The sequence below is a fragment of the Hydra viridissima genome, unplaced genomic scaffold (genome assembly GCF_058129835.1).
Source record: "Hydra viridissima isolate aposymbiotic clone 2 unplaced genomic scaffold, HvirCarnegie_v1 scaffold_10, whole genome shotgun sequence".
In the NCBI taxonomy this organism is placed as follows: Eukaryota; Metazoa; Cnidaria; class Hydrozoa; order Anthoathecata; family Hydridae; genus Hydra; species Hydra viridissima.
In genome coordinates, this window is record NW_028324309.1 from 9,834,084 (window position 1) to 9,840,951 (window position 6,868).

Below are 6,868 nucleotides of genomic sequence, written 5' to 3' on the forward strand. Positions count from 1 at the left end.
ATTATTTTCATCTTAAATAAAAAAATTTCTTTTTTTCAAAAACCTAAATTTGAATCAACATTTTAAAAACGTTTTCAAAAAAATAGATAAGTAAAAGTAAAAGAGTAATCTAAAAATGAGCTGTTTTTATGCTATCTTATGCTTTCTTATGCTATCCTATGCTTTCTTATGCTTTCTTATGCTTTCTTATGCTTTCTTATGCTTTCTTATGCTGTTCTTATGCTGTTCTTATGCTGTTCTTATCTTAGGAAATATTTTAATGATATCTAAATTTTAACTGGTGAAATTTAAATATACAAATTTCCTATAGGAAATTTGAAAATGTTAACGTTTTTGCCGGAAGTTAACGCATGCATAATATTTTTTTCAAAAACAAATAAGAGTTATATTATTGCCAAATAATGCCTGTATCTATGTTGCGCTTTTGGTTGCTCAAATAGGAAAAAAAGGTTAACAACCATGTTTTTAATTTTTATTATAAAGATTTCGAATATAGATGAATGTAATATATATTATATATATATATATATATATATATATATATATATATATATATATATATATATATATATATATATATATATATATATATATATATATAGTATTGTAGAAATTATGTTAATATTTCCAGTAAGAGTGCTCAATAAAACGTAGAATAAGTAGAGTGAATATATTATTTTTGTTATTATATAAACTAAATAATTAGCTTGGTTTATATTACATTACTTAAAGTTTCACTCAATAGCGATCATCAGATGTTATAAACCGTAAAAAAACGTAACGACAAAAAAATACGAAAAAAGTTAACCCTCCGTTTTCACTGAACATTAGAACAAACGAAGCAAAGATATTTTTGGGTTTAATTGATAAATGCTTTCCTAAAGACCATAAATTTTACAAACTTTTTAACCGGAACAACTTAAAAGTTAGTTACAGCTGCCTCCCAAATATTAAGAAAATTATCACTGCTCATAACAAAAGAATTCTATCTAATTCTACTGGCAATAATAGCCAATCATGCAATTGCTGACAAACCGCTGCATGCCCACTAAATGGAAAATGCCTTAAGAAAAACCTTATTTATATTTGCAACGTAAAAACTCAGCAGCAAGAAAAGGGGCATTACTATATTGGGCTCACTGAAAAAACCTTTAAAGACAGATGGTATAAGCATAGGAATTCTTTTCGTTATGAAAGTAAAGCAAACTCCACTGAATTTTCTAAATTTGTATGGGAGTGCAAAAGTAAAGGTTTAGAACCCATCCCTACGTGGAATATTCTCGATCAGGCAGAACCATTTAAACCTGGTGGTAATTACTGTAATTTGTGCTTGACCGAAAAGTACCACATTATTACTTCGAAACTAGACTTGCTCAATAAACGAAGCGAACAAACATCAAAGTGCCGCCATGAAAACAAATTTTTAATAAAAAACTTTAATGCCATCATAGCAGACACTCCGTAGCACTTTTTTCGCATTTTTTTGTCGTTACGTTTTTTTACGGTTTATAACATCTGATGATCGTTATTGCGTGGAACTTTAAGTAATGTAATATAAACCAAGCTAATTATTTAGTTTATATAATAACAAAAATAATATATTCGCTCTACTTATTCTACGCTGTATTGAGCACTCTTACTGGAAATATTAACATAATTTCTACAATACTATATATATATATTTTAAATGACGACATCTTGTATGAGAGCTGAATAAATTTAATATATGAACTTCAATAAATACGAATTCTCTCAATACTAATTTTTTATTTTATCTAAGAAATTTTCGCTAGATTATTGATACTAGCATCTTCAGCTTTAATTACAAATTATTAATTAAATTAAATTAATTTTTTTTTTTTATTTAAAGACTTTAATTAATAATTTGTAATTAAAGCGAAAATTTCTTAGATAAAATAAAAAATTAGTATTGAGAGAATTCGTATTTATTGAAGTTCATATATTAAATATATATATATATATATATATATATATATATATATATATATATATATATATATATATATATATATATATATATATATATATATATATGACGAGCCTGAAAAATAAAAATATGTCACACAAGTGCGAAAAGACTTTAGCTACAAAAATCACTTTCTCTTACTTTTGATTAAGTCTATCAAATAGAAATCTCTCTAACCGATTTAACATCTGCAGAGAAAATTTTTCGAAAATTTTAAGAAAATGATCCCTGCGGTTGGCAAAATAGTTAATTATCCATCACAAACAACATTACGACAGAATCTTCCGCCACGTGGCATTTTTATACAGCGTCCAAACAATTTAGAAGCTCAAGCAATCACTTGGACGAATTACAAAAGCACAAATACTATGAAGTATCTGATTGGTGTAAGCGCAGCTGGAAAAATAACATTTCAACCACTTGGTTGGGATGGAAGAATTTCTTATAAAAAAAATTAAATTATATCAGGTTTTTTAAATTTTGCTGATACGGAAACAGCGCCCTAGCGGACAAATATTTTTTTTATTGAAGAAGCAGTTATCTGCTGAAGAAGCTGAGAAGTCTAGAACATTGTCTAACTTAAAAATACAAGTTGAGCGCATAGTTGGAATACTATATGCTATTCCTAAAACGCAAGTTCGCTAATTGAATGATACTATGATATAATTTGTGAATTAGTTTGCATAAACAAATGTTTTATTTCTGAACTTGCAATCAAGCATTTAACTTTAACAATTTATTTTTATAGTGAAGAAGTCGCAAACAGTTTTCTGTATAAAAAGAAAGTTTTATTTTAATTTTTTTTCTTGTTTTATATATATATATATATATATATATATATATATATATATATATATATATATATATATATAATGAGAAGAATATGTATTAAATATATGCATGTTTTTATATAAATTAGATAGATATGTTACATTTGAAACTATCCTATCAACTTCTTCTGTATGCAGGTGTTCAACAGTTGAACTTTCAAATCTCAAAAGTCAACCCTTTTTTTTCTCTTTTATTAATACAGCATCCAGACTAAATTATGTTGCCCAAACAATTTTAACCAAAATTTACATTAAAAATAAGTTTAAATACAAATACGGGCATTGTTAGAGTATTTAGTGCGCGTAAAAGTAATTTGTAACTGCAAATTTGAACTAAAAAACCTCTTAAAAACGAACTTCAATAATGTTTATTACTGATTGCCAGTAATTAACTCTGTACAGTAGGGTACAGCGAGAATTTTTTTTTCTTCTAAAAGCTTAAGAAAAGGTGTATTCTTATGTAAAATCAAATTTTAAATAGGGTTTCCTTAAAAAAATCTTTGATCGGAAAAAGTTTTGATACCCAAATTTTCACTTTTAGAAATTGCAAAATTTAGTAAAATCTTATTTGTCACATTTGTCCTTTATTATGTTTTACATGTCCTTCTTTTTCATTGCGATGAAATATTAAATGCAAATAATGTTTCTAGACCAATTGCAAGTTTTTTTGATACTTGTTTCAAAGTCATTATCTTGCATGAATCCTACCAGCAATGCAGATTCTGGACATTTCAGGGGAGAGGGTCTTCAATTTTCAATGAGGTTTCAATGATTAACAAATTTGCTTATAACAGTTGTTTTTTTTGTTTCATTAGAAACAAAGGTGGTGCCAGTGATGCGGTTTCCCCAAAAAATAGGAGGTCTATCCCATCTTACTCAAATAATATTTTGATAACTATAACACTATTAAAAAAACAATAAATAAAACAACATATCTTTCAAATCTATTGACATTGAAAATTTATTAAAATTTCTTTCTTTGTTTTAAAAACAGGTAGCAACTCTCTATGTCGAGCTCTAGCTCTTATATATCCATCTCTTGCATCTGGTCCAACTACTGACATGGATGCTACTGTCACTTGTTTTACAGCACGCTCGGTACTTTGAGTATGAATTTTAACAGAAGGAGTTATTAGAGGTGTCAATCTTAGCAATACCAACTTATCTTTAGTGAGCGAACAAGTAAAAACAGGTTCTTGTACTACACCATTTTCCCATTTGACTAGCTCTTGAAGAGTAGTTGCTTCAAAGTTCAGTTTAGGTATTTTTCTTGGTCTGATTCGCATGTCTCCAAGGATTTTATTACCCCTTTGTTCCAAAATTCGGTCAACTGCAAAGTTGCGGTCTTCTGCATTATTACTAGATAATAAAGAGATTAATAAACTTTCATGGTTCGCATACCAAGCGCCTAACTGGATGTAGGGAGTCACAATTTCTCTTACTATAACAGGTTGATTTCTAAGAATTCTCAATTGAGACAGAATGTGATTGGAAGCATCTTCAAGTCTGTCTTTAACTTTAATGTCAAAAAAAAGTTTAAAGTAAAATTGTAAACAAAATAATACAAGTAACTCAAGATTTTTCAAATTCTGATCAGTTAAGTCATGTTTCCTTGTCCACATAAAGACTATTCTCATGCCAGTAGTGAGCCATCTGGCATGACTTAAGGGGCCACATTGAATTTCTCTAAGATTAGGTGGCAATACACCGATCTTAACTGCTTTACATAACTTGTAGGTTTGTTTTTGATCTGTTGACATATTTTTTAGTATTGTTTCTGGAATGTCAACAAAGCTCTCTCCCTCTGGAAGAGCTTTAAATTGAGGATTGTACTCCATTTTATTAACATCAGCAAGACATTTTCCCACAGGACCTACAAAGCCAGTACTACATGATGTTAGTACATCAATTCCTTCTATTAGGTGACGCAAAAATAACTCATTTGAATGAAGCATGCATATGGCCCAGTGGCATTTGTGACCTAACATCTTTTCAAGATGTGTTATAGCACCACCTTTCCAGCCAGTGTTAATTGAAGTACTATCAGCTCCAAGTACTAAACATGATTCAGTAAGATTATATTGTTGCAGCAAATTATAAACACCTTCAGCAATCTTTTTAGCTGGCTTATCTGAATGAGTATGTGCATTTGGAGTAAAATGACCAAGATATCGACCACCAGGTTCTATAGTCACAGTAATGTGTTGCTCTTTGATAATAATAGGATGTAGTTGTCCATTTGAATCATTTATCATCGCTCTTGTTGAATCTTTTCTTCCAAAGTAAATGCCAATATTATCTGCTTTTGGAAGATTAAAATTGTCATTATTCTTTGCTATTACAATGATTTTTTTTCTTGCTCTCGTCAACTTAGAAGGATCACAAGCAAGGTAAGAGTATTCAGGGGTGAGAAATCCTGCTTTAATTAAATCTTGCAGATAACTTGTAGCAATTGCTGCAGTTGCGGCAGGTGAAATCCCAAACCTATAAAATAAAACTAGTTTATATTTATTTTTATTAATTCAGCATCCGAACTTTTGCTGCTCAACAAAATAATAATCTATATGATTACCTTATACTAGCCATTGCTGTGTTTTTTATTGATATAGTGTTTTTTCTTGACTTCTTTTCTAAAAATCGTGTTACAAGGAAAGCATAGACACCTAATTTATCCTTTAGAAGCCTTTCAACCAACAATTTAATTTCATTGTCTTGTTTTAAAGTAAAGTTACAATTAACTGGATTATAGTTGTCATTGAGAGAAATATCAGGAGAAATATTTTTTTGATATTCTTCATATAATTCTATATCTTGTTTTTCTGTGACCTAAAACCAAACTTTTACAAATATTATTTTTGTTTTATGTGTGTGTGTGTGTGTGTGTATGTGTGTGTGTGTGTGTGTGTGTGTGTGTGTGTGTGTGTGTGTGTGTGTGTGTGTGTGTGTGTGTGTGTGTATATAATTTGCTATATAAACAAAGAAAATATTTACTATTATGAAATTATATTTACCTCAAAGGATGCTTGATCATCTTGTAGTTTTTTCATTCTTTTCTCATAAGCTTTTTCGTCACTGATTTTTCTCTTATATTTTTTTCTAAGTTTCATTGTCTCAATCTTATCAGCATGTCCCATTTGCATGTCAGACTTTTCACCTGTCTTATTTCTTTGACTGTATAACCACCTGAGCTCCATAGTTGGAATTTTTTTAGAAAAAATACAGGTGCAATTTATATGTGCTTTACTTTTACAATTTTTGGGGGAACAACACCCAGACATATCATGTTCACACAGAAGAATCTTATGAGGACATGTTATGAGGTCCATTAGCTTATCTAACTTCAATATAGGTTCTTCTTTTACTTTTGCCTTAGTTCTTCCCCATGCAACGTTTTCTACTTTCTTCCAAAGGGTTTTAATTCTATAATAAAGTGATTTCTCACCAATAATAACTGGCTGTTGAAACTTAACATTTGCTTTTCTCCATTGAGCAAGAACAAATGGAATCAGATCGCTAGCAAGATCTTTGTTAGAATATTTATTATGGTGTAGATTGCATGTCATGCTTTTTTGTTCTTTTAGTAAAATCCCTTTTTGAATAACTGCTCTGTTTGTAGGCAGCTCACTAGGAATAAAATCTTTTCCAGGTCCAATAAAATCTGAAATTGCAGTGGTGGATGATCTAGTCTTAACTTTCGACATTTATAAATATCTCGATTAAATAGCTAATAATGAATAAAATAGTAACAAACTTCGATCTTGTATAAAGCTTTTATACAGCGGAGAGCCAAGTAAAAATATCTTTTAAAATTAATTCGGCGCTGCGCTTATTAGGAGAGTTTATTACATAAAAACGGATTTTGTTTTTTTCATTTTAATAATCTGTAGATATGAAAATTTGGGTATCAAGACGTTTTCTGATCAAAAAGTGGTCCATAACAGACCTACCTTGAAATTTAATTTTACATAGGAATACACCTTTTCTTAAGCTTGAATTTTATTTTTTTCAAAAACATATAAATCTCACTGTACCCTACTGTACAGTTGTTCAA

At 29.3% G+C, this 6,868-nt stretch overlaps 1 pseudogene across 1 annotated transcript; it reads right to left on the reverse strand.

The window, feature by feature from the left end:
* Positions 1–4,245: 4,245 nt before the first annotated feature.
* On the reverse strand, positions 4,246–6,757 carry LOC149883076 (uncharacterized; annotated as a pseudogene). The gene is made up of 3 exons (XR_016456683.1): positions 5,829–6,757; positions 5,390–5,643; positions 4,246–5,301 (listed from the first exon to the last, which is right to left on the reverse strand). The product of XR_016456683.1 is annotated as an uncharacterized LOC149883076 (transcript).
* Positions 6,758–6,868: the final 111 nt, after the last annotated feature.